The sequence below is a fragment of the Ictalurus punctatus genome, chromosome 19 (genome assembly GCF_001660625.3).
Source record: "Ictalurus punctatus breed USDA103 chromosome 19, Coco_2.0, whole genome shotgun sequence".
Taxonomy (NCBI): Eukaryota; Metazoa; Chordata; class Actinopteri; order Siluriformes; family Ictaluridae; genus Ictalurus; species Ictalurus punctatus.
The window spans coordinates 14,471,466-14,482,251 of record NC_030434.2 but is presented as its reverse complement, the minus strand read 5'-3'; positions in this window follow the sequence as shown (position 1 = coordinate 14,482,251).

Sequence of the window (10,786 nt, the reverse complement as noted above, 5' to 3'; positions counted from 1 at the left end):
AATAGGGTTTCTTTCAGCTTACACACAATTACACATGAGCCACAGCCATAATGTTCTGCACATGTAAGGAGATTGATTTCAGATTTTTCACCCAAAACTCCACTATAGATGTCCTGTACAGACTCCTTCTGTCTCACTAGTGCTATTGATCACTATTTTCACATCAGTGATTACACCTCTACAGAACTGGCTCACTTTTCTTTGGGTTGTATAGTTCAAACCAGTCATCTGTCAGCTCCTCTTATGACTGTAAATGAAATCATTTTGAACTCTTCTGTAGCCGTGCTTGCACTGGAGCTCTTTTCAGCATCCCTCGTCTTCACTTGAAATTGGAGCAACGTCTTCATCCTTGTTAGTTTTTTTTTTTTTAATTAAGTCATGCAGCCATGATTATAATTTTTCTGCCTGCATTTCTAATTGTGGATCTGCTCACAAGACATGCTTAAATGTCAATCAGGCCCCACAGATAAGTGAGACCCTAATTATGCACAATTAGTTAACTGTCATATGGAGTAATTACAGGAGTGAACGGACAAATTAAGAGGAAATTTAATTGGCCGGTCTTAATGGAGCAAAATGTACGCTATCTGTCTGTATGCTCTTTGGCACAGCAGAGAAAATGTTTCTACGTTGTCTAAATTTTCTTTAGCTTTCAGCGTTATCTGTTTATTGTATGACATATATACAAATTTGCAGCTCTGATTTTGTGCTATTTTTTGTTTCGTGGGCTAATATCCCCTATCCATAAGTGTTCTTATGGCGATACTTGGTCAAGATTGGGATGAATCTGGAGACAGTTTGTTGTCTTAAATGAACAAATGCAGTCAGACAAAAATCAGTCAAATGCCTTCTAGTGGATGTTTTTGGTACTAAAAGGGCTAAAATACTGTAGATCTTCTGGATTTCCTCTAACACACAATCAAAGTAACGGCTGAACATGCATGGCCACTGCACTGATCTTAAATATCACAAAAAGTTGTTAGATAAAAGCTTATTAAAAATGTAGATCAAATGTAGTTTGAGATTAGCAGTTTCAGTCTGAACTTATTCTTAATTAATTATATCATTATATCATTATATTATTTAATAAAATTTTATATATATATATATATATATATATATATATATATATATATATATATATATATATATACACACACACACACACACACACACACACACACACACACACACACACACACACACACAAACACGCTGGTACAAGTGTTTTGAGTGTAAGACTTGTTTTTACTGTCTTTAATATAGACTAAAGATTTTATTCAGCAATGTTGCTGAATAAAATAACACTGATATGGTGATGATCTCGCACCTAATGTTGCCTTTACAAGCAGGATGTTAATGTCATTGGTATCACAAGTGGTGCTTTTAAGTCTTAAAGGAACTATTTGTCATTTCCAGAGCCCTCTACTGTCTGCAAAGAGAACTGCGATTGCAATTAAAATATTGGCAAGATTTCAAACCAAAGAACCCCATCACATCTGTTCATGTAGAGAAAAATTCTGGGCAACTGTGTTCTGACTGAGGAAAGAGAACATTTCTGAGCCAAAAAAAAAAAAATTTTTTAAAAAGTAGCTGAAATAAAAAAAATTTGATCTATTGCTTTGAAATATATTTTTCAAATATATTTTTCTTTTAAATTATACTATTGTTTTAGGTCTAGAAGCAAATTAAAATCTGAACTCAAAAAGATCATTTTTCTCCCACCTATAAAAAAAAAAAAAGAAAGAAACATTTTAAATAATACAGGGGAAGCTAATTCGGGGAGTGTTATGTATGAGTCAGTTAGTGATGTCAGTAAATAAGCTTTGAATGGTCTGAGATTAGAGAATGCAACATTTAGCCATTTAACATGTTTGCTAAGCCAGCTAGATAGCTAGCTAACATAGCTGATGTTAGTGATGAAGTAAATATGGCAATGCAAATCTACAGGGTGTCCCAAAACTCCTCATACATAGAGGACTATGTATGCCAGTGACTTCCACGTTAGTGGATGTTCATGGATGTCCACTTCCAGTCTTTTTGAATTTGTTAATAATATTGGCGGCAATGTCATGTGTGATGTGCTTGCCATGTTTCCCTTTAAAGTCCATCGTAATCTTGTGACAGCTTCCTGATCCAGCCATGAGAATGATTTCAATATGCTGTTGTTTTGTGAAAGGCATTCTTAAAATATATATATATAATATAAGTATGATCCATCCATCCATCCATCTTCTATACCGCTTAATCCTTTTCAGGGTCACGGGGTATAAGTATGATAATAAGTATAATTTATAAATATAAACTAAGTATGAAAAATTTTGGAAGACATTTTGCTAAAAGTATTAATTTCCCCCTATGTATGGAGAATTTTGGGACACCACATAGATTCCAGTACTGAAATCCATCTCTACCTGTGCCAGATGCAAGCTAGATAGCAGCCAACATCTGCAGAGCATGTGAAAAATGTCTCAACAAAGTTTTGAGTCACTATGAATTCAATTGCTTTTAATATTCAGTTGTTCTAGCGTTAAACAAGTTGGAATATGGGTGTAATTTCAGTTCCTGAAATGTTTTAATCGTCTTATACCGTAGCAAAGATTTTAAAATGTTATATCTTAAAGAACATCATGTCATAATTTTGATCAGTTTATAGCAGCACAGATGTTGTGGAAAATCTGTGAAAGAAAATAGTTCTTGTTCTGACATGCTTTATAACACCTATAAACAGCAATTCCTTCAACAGATTCTCCTTTTCTCTCTCAAAGTTCATAAGACAAAAAAAACCCACATATCTTACTACTGAGAATCCAAAAAGTCCAAGGTTTCTGTGTCGTAAAGTTACAGCTTTGCCTCTGACTGTCCTCTGAAGTCCTGACACACCCGAGACTTCTTCCATATAAACCGTACAATATTCTCACAGAAAGCTTCACCAACTCAGTGATTACTCACCATTGTGCAATCTGTTTATGTGAAGTGTCTACCATATGAGACCCTGTATAAGCTGTTACTATAGAAACAATAATGTATTAGAACAAGCGCATTAATATAAACCTTGCATTAGGAACTACTGTCAGAGCTGCTGTTATCGAGAATTAGAATTAGCGCAATTAGATAATGTTAGCTAGTGATATTAGGATAGTGGAGATAGCACAAAGGCATGTTGTGTTTCAGAAAGATATATTCATGTATACCTATGTGTATTTACATGGATATACATGTAATTATATGTTTATTTATATATATATATATATATATATATATATATATATATATATATATATATATATATATATATATATAAACACACACACATATATATGGTAAATTGTAAATTAACCAAATTGAACCTGCAACCCTATGATTAGGATATCTGTATGTGTGTGTATATATATATATATATATATATATATATATATATATATATATATATATATATATATATATATATATATATAAAACATATTCAGAGTATTTGTAATAAAGTGTTCTGAAATGAAAACCATGGCATGAGGGTTCTGATGAATTTACTGTTAATTTTCACTAGTTACATGTCTGCTTCTGCAATTCATATTGCTTTCATCAAAATGCATGACCCACTTACTAGACCCGTTTTCACTATCATGACTGCATACACTACAGTTTGACCAAGGTTCATATTTCAATTATTAGCCATAAATCCACTATTCTCCACAATGTACAGTTCTAGAGACTTTTTTTTTATTATTTCATCCTCTGGAATCCACTAAACCTGATCTCAGATCTTGATTTGACAGCAAGTCCCTGGAGTGTTGCCTAACATCCTCCTCATCTACTGATGACTAATGCCTCACGAGCCTGATGGCCTATAAACGAGTGTTTGTTTGTTCTTCCACTTGAGTAGGCAAAATGGTAATCATGCAACTGTGCCGAGCGGAGAGTTCATCTTCATGATAAGGAATTAATTCACTCCTTTGTGTGTGTGGGATAAAGCAGCGGCACCATTTTCCAGCTAAGTAACAGCCGAAATGAACAGAAGCGTGAGCAGCATAAGCATTCAGATTCGAATGAGCTTTTTTAGAGATAGTCTAAGAATTATTCTAATAATTTGATTGATCTGAAAAATGCAGGACTCCTGAATAGCATAACAGCAACAGCTTTCACCCTGTCATAAGGAGACTGCAAGTTCAAATAATCACAGTGCTACAGCCAGCATGGCAAGGAGTCCAAGAGAGCAAAATTGGCAGTGCTCTCAATGTGGGAAAGATGGTGTTACTCTCTCCATTGTTAGTCACAGCGACAATGGCCAATCACATGCATCTGTGAGCTCATGTATGTGGAAAAGGGCAGATAGCACTTTCCTCTGAGTGTGTCACATTGTTCTGTGATGCTGCAACTTGGAAAGATGCAATGTCTGGCTTTATGAGTCTCAGAGGAAGCACATGTTAGGCTCCCTCCAGCCTAGTTGGGTCTCAGAAATAAAGTTATCAAACTCTACCATTCTTTGTCATTGGATTGGTACCACCAAGGGTGTATTTTTGTACCATTAGTATATATAGTTTTACTTGAAATTTGAAAATAGTGTACCTTTAAAAAATAATTTAAGGTACTTAATTGGACTTGTGGATTACAGATATACCTTAAAGTTTCTCTGCATGCACCTTCTTAGATAAAAGATACACAGTACAGCTGCAAAAAAGTACTACCCCAGTTACAGTTCCAGATACCGTTGTTTCTGACAGTGCAGTAATTCAGGGTGGGAATTGATAGATGAGCAATTTTTGTGAAAATAGGGTCAAAAATAATTTTAAAGAATATAAATACGCAAGGGTTATAATGCCAAAGTATTGATCTTTTTTTTTGTTTCTCCTCAATCTCCTCAATATTATCTCAATCTGGGTACCAAGGTGACCTAAAATAAAAATTTGCCTTCGAACAAAATCTGAGCGGATTGCAATATAAATCTGAAGTGAACATTATAGCAGAAAGATCTTTCTGACTACAAAGAAGAGCAACAAATCCCAGAAAGAGCATCGCTCTGATTGCCTTGTAATAAAAGTAAAGAAACCTCAAGCTCACACAGCACATGACCTTTCATTATGACACACAGTGATACTGACTTTACATGTTCATGTGAGTAATGTTTACAGTCTGCTCTGAGTGCCTATTGATATTGAAAGCAGCGTAATGTATTTTCATTAACGCAGAGTGAGGCTTGCTTGGCTCATGTACCTCGGGCTTTGTGCAATATTCCATGCCAATGATTTTATTCACTGAGGCAACTAAAAATGACAGAGCACCACTTTAGTGATTGAGCACCTCTAGTTATAGGATACAAGGCACTGCATTACTATCTGAAGTGATCTTAGAGATCACAGAGTTAATCCACAGCATGTATTTACTGCATCTTGTGCACAAAATGACCGCAAAACAAGGAGGCTTTCGTTGTTGTTGTTGTTTTGTTGTTGGTATGCATGCATTTCACAAAAGGCTCAGCCAGTGAAACGTTATCCTGCTGCAAATTAAAGGCACTATTTTTGCTTGAGTTGAGATTACTACTGAGGCTACATTTCATAATCATTTGGCTCCAAGGCTTAGTACTCCACTTATCTCCATTTATTACAGTAAGTGCATGACCGTAAACACTCGTAGACAAACAGCATGCCAGAATGGTTGAGGATTTTACAGACAGTGAAGAAATGATACTTAAGATTAAGCATTTTGGCCCTGTAACAATTAATCCCAGTATGACATATGTCCTGTTTATTAATCCTAGGAACAGACTAAAGGTTGTATTTCACTTTTTCCCACCTACACAACAGAGGGAGCTCCACAATATTTTTTTTCATGTCACCTCATTGTGAGTCCAAATGTACATCATGGTTGGAGACAAACAAAATGAGTATACTTATAAAACTTGGCTTTGCTGAAAGTAACCTTAATGTATGTGTTTCATACCATTTCCTTCTGTGCCTTACAGGTGGACTGTATGTATGTTTGTATGTATGTATGTATATATATATATATATATATATATATATATATATATATATATATATATATATATGTGTGTGTGTGTGTGTGTGTGTGTGTGTGTGTGTGTGTGTGTGTGTGTGTGTGTGTGAGTGTGTGTGTGTATATATGTGTGTGTGTGTATGTATATATATATATATATATATATATATATATATATATATATATATATATATATATATATATATATATAAAGCAAATCAGGGTGGAGAAATCATACATTCATTAAAATCAAACCCCAGTGGTCTTGTCAAGTCTTATGTTTTGCTGGCCCAGATGACTATTTAATTAATAAATAAAAAAAAAAGCTAGTGTAAATTAAGCTCCAATTATCATGGTCTACTTATCTGTTCAAATGTAATAATACTGATTAAGTGAATAATCATATTCCTGGGCTGTGATTATTCTGTGTAGGTGTAGTACTCCGCTATGTTTTCCTCATCTATCAATTTCACTAGCTGCTTGTTGGTGATTCATAAAAAACTTTGTCGTCTGTACAAGTTCATTTATTTACCTAGTAAAAACAGCATGTATATATAAATGACCAGACTGGTGGTGGCAGTGTATGTTAGTATAACTATATAACCATATATAGCATACTGTGATCCACCATGGAACATGATCCAACTTGAATGTGGTACATTGAATCATACATATCCAGAAAAAAACTGCTTTGTGAAAGTTAATAGTTTCTTTTACTTTCTTTTGTCAGTTGGCTGGAGAAAAGATATTGTTAACTACTTTTTAACATCCTGCTATCTAATCATCGATTACACCTACTAAATAGTTTCCCAAATGAACTGGATTTTTTTTCCCACAAAGTACCAAATGTCTTGTGTAAATGCTCCGGCAGATGATTTACGAATCAATTTGTCTGTATCCAGCATCACAATTGAGGCCAGTGTGCATGTGTCTTGGATTGAGGATTTAAAGGGAACACTTAATGGAGGACTATATTGGTATGGATTGTGAGTTTTCTAAATAGCTAGTTCCAGCTAGTATTCACCAAAATCACTGACTATCTTTATACGTGGTCCTTACACAATCCTTGGCTTGGTCAAACTCTTGTGGCTGAGAATGACTGTGTTCTCTTTTTGGTCATCCAGCCTGTTCAGGACATATAAAAGGCTGGTGCAAATGGTGTCTGGTTTAAGAAGGATGCCTGCTTTTAACATTTCACCAAAACATGCTGGTTTGTCATTCTATTTATAAAAGCAGGTTTCACGCCAGCATTTTGAGAAGTTAACGAATGGCGGGGCTTTTATAGTGGGTCCCAATACCTCTCTTCCTCACACCTCCCCTCCTCTCTATCTTTCTTTTTTTGTCTCTGCTGTTTTCCACTTGGCTAGCTGACATGCTTACTCATCCAGCAGCCTGGAGGAAGCAGAAAGCTTGGCAGATTATAATGTACGCTAAGCACAACCCAGGGCGCCTCAGCCACGCTCGCCATGGATGATGCGTACAGTAACAGCAGAGCACAAGTGACAGAGACTGCTCTATTCCAGGAAAGAGTGTTATTCGCTCAATCAGCCATTAGACTCAGAGGAAAGGCCTCTGAAAAGAATCAGCAGCAGTCTATACATCCTACTAAACTTATGTTATACTGAAGACTACAACAAAGAAATGTATGTACTAATTCTTATGTAGTATGGAAATGGATGCAGCAATAACTTTAACAACACTGAGATTGTTGACTCTGTAATATATTGTGATTGAATAAGAAGAAGAGATATTGATTAATAGTGCATTAATAGTCTGGTGTTATTGTTAAACAATGAGTAGAATTAAGATGTAATTACAAGGATTTGTATTTAAGAGTGGATAGTGAGAAAGACTTATTTGCCATTCGTATATATGAATTTTTAAATGTCAGATATAATTGGTATCTTTTAGGGATGTCCTGACTTACAAGGCCAGTCAAAGACTGAGCGTTTGAAGGTCACTGTGTCCCTGAGGTAATAGACCTACATATTGTTACTCCAGTATGTGGAATATTGGTTGTATAAATAAAAAGTGAAGTCTTGGACCCTGCATACTATTCATCTGTGTATTTTGTTTAGTATTTGAGCGAAAGATTTTGAGCAAAACAGCATTTGTTGCATTGTTCAATATATTAAACATAATTCTCAGTTGGTTTGATATCCAAGATAATACGGCTATGCATTTGTGGGTTCTTGTCAACACATTATGTACACAGCAATTTCGATCATGTTATGAATTTATGGATTTTTAACTTTATGCCTTAAACCTTTTTGGGCTTTGAGAAAAAAAAAAAGGTTCAGCTTACCTATATCATTATAAACGTTGTTGATGTAAAAAAAAAAATAAAAAAAAAAAAAAGGAAAAAGGAAAGAGTCTTATAGTTTTTTGACTGAACTAGGAAGCAAATTAATTTGATTTATGGCCATATCTGGACTTACCCCACACAGGAAGGCTGATTAAATTCCTGCTTAATTTATCATCTCGGGTTTAAACAATGACCCACCATGATATAGGTCATCTGAGTTAAGTTTTTATCCCTTTTGCAACTGAGAAGTAAAATTGCATGAATTTTCCTTTTCTTTTTTGACTAAAGGGATGATATAATATAGCAGATGGAAATCAAATCTATTGTTGTTATCCCCATGAGATAATGTCCTTACTGTAAATGGTGAGATAATACAGCAGGAGGAAGTCAACTTTTTTGCTGTGATTCCCCCATGAGATAATGGCCTTACAGTAGGCATGTTGCAATAAAAAAAGCTGCTCATCTGCTGAGAGGAACTCGAGAGTTTCACTGCTGAGCCGTGAAATGAAAGTAGCAGCTGATGTAGCAGCAAAGCAGCATCAAAAAAGCAAGCCTCCCTGTGCAGGATGGGGGTGGAAGTCTGTCTGTCACTTGGCTTCCTTTCCAGTCATGGCTTCCTTTCCAGTACCTCTGCAATATTATGCCTGGTTTCTGCACATGTTGATTGCAATATATATTCAGAAAGTATTGAAACGGCAAGGCCAATTCTTTTTTGTTTTTTTTTCTGATCCACCGAATACATTTGGGGTTGAGATCAGAATATGAATATGAGATGGTAGATCAGAAGTTCAGGTTTCATTTCCTCACATTTACATCTAAATGTGTTAAAGAACTTAGAACACCTTTTTTGGCAGACCACCCAGTTTTTAGGCAAGCAAAAGTAATGGAGCAGATAGTCTTAAAGTAATCAACACTTAAAATATTTGCAATAACTGCATCATGCCGGTAACCACAGACATTACCAAAATATTGTATTCTTCTTTTGTGATGCTTTTCCACGCTTGTACTGCATCTTCTTTCAGCAGTTGTTGTTAGTTTCGGAGAGTTTCTCCCTTCAGTCTCCTCTCTAGAAGGTGCAATGTTGCTCAGTTGGGTTAAGGTCTGGCGATTGACTTGACCAGTCTAAAAACTTCCACTTTTTCCCCCTGATGAAGTCTTTTGTTGTGTTCATAGTGCTTTTTGGTTCATTGTCTTGCTGCATGATGAAGTTCCTCCCAATTAGATTGGATTCATTTCTCTGTAAATTGTAAGACAGGTTCTGTAGACTGCTGAATTCATTCTACTGCTACCATCATGAGTTACATCATCAATAAAGACTATTGAGCCTGTTCCAGAATCAGCCATGCAAGCCCAAGCCATGACATTACCTCCACCATGCTTGACTGATGAGCTTCTGTGTTTTGGATCATCAACCCCTGCCCTGTTAAGGTTGTTGGTGACATCACTGGCTGTAGTTTTTGATTTTTTCTTCACAGCTCTCACAATGTTTCTGTCATCAAATGCTGTTGTTTTCCTTGGCTGACCTGTTTCATGTCTGCTTGCTAGTATACCAGCAGTTTCTTTCTTTTTCAGGACTTTCAAAATTGTTGTACTGGCTTTGCCCAATGTTTGTGCAATGGCTCTGATAAATTTGTCCTCTTCTTCCACTTCAAAATGGTTTGCTTTTCTCATTAGCCAGCTCTCTGGTCTTCATGTTGGTTTATCATTCTTAACAACAAATGAAGTCTTCCCAGATGAGACCCGGAGCTCAAACCAAGAGTAGACATTCAGAACTATTAATTCTTTAATCAGTTTAACAGGGCACACCTAGGCAGCAAGAAACACCTATCAGTCACATATTCCAATATTTTTGATCACTTGAAAAATTGGTGGGTTCAAACAAAAGGTGTAATGTTCTAAGTTGTTTAACACAACTAGATATAAATATGAGAAAATTAAAGCTGAAATTCTGATCTGTTGTCTCATATTCATCTTTTGACCTCAAACCCAAAGGTCTCAATGTATAGTGAAAACAATTTCCAAACTGTCTGTAGTGTGTGAATGGGTGTGTGAATATGTGTGTGATGGGTTGGCACCCGGTCCAGGCTGTCCCCCACCTTGTGCCCTGAGTTCCCTGGGATAGGCTCCAGACTCCCCTGTTTAGGATAAGCGGTATAGAAAATGGATAATTGGATGGAAATATAATATAAAATCAATCAAAGATATTTTACCTACAAGATGTTAGCAGAGTAACATCAATAACATCAATGAGAACAGGAACCAGTTTCAGGAGCTGTCCATGGTGCTGGAGCTTGTTCTATCATGCATTGCCATAGTTCTCAACATTGGGGCCATGAAGCATAGCCATGGGGTCTGTGATTTTTGTTGTTGTTTTTGTTGCTTTATTTTGTTACAGTAATGTAAACACATTATTAAGCTTATTAAGCCTATAAATAATGTCAACTGGAATCTAATGACAATATTAATAAAATGGTTTCCATATCTGGA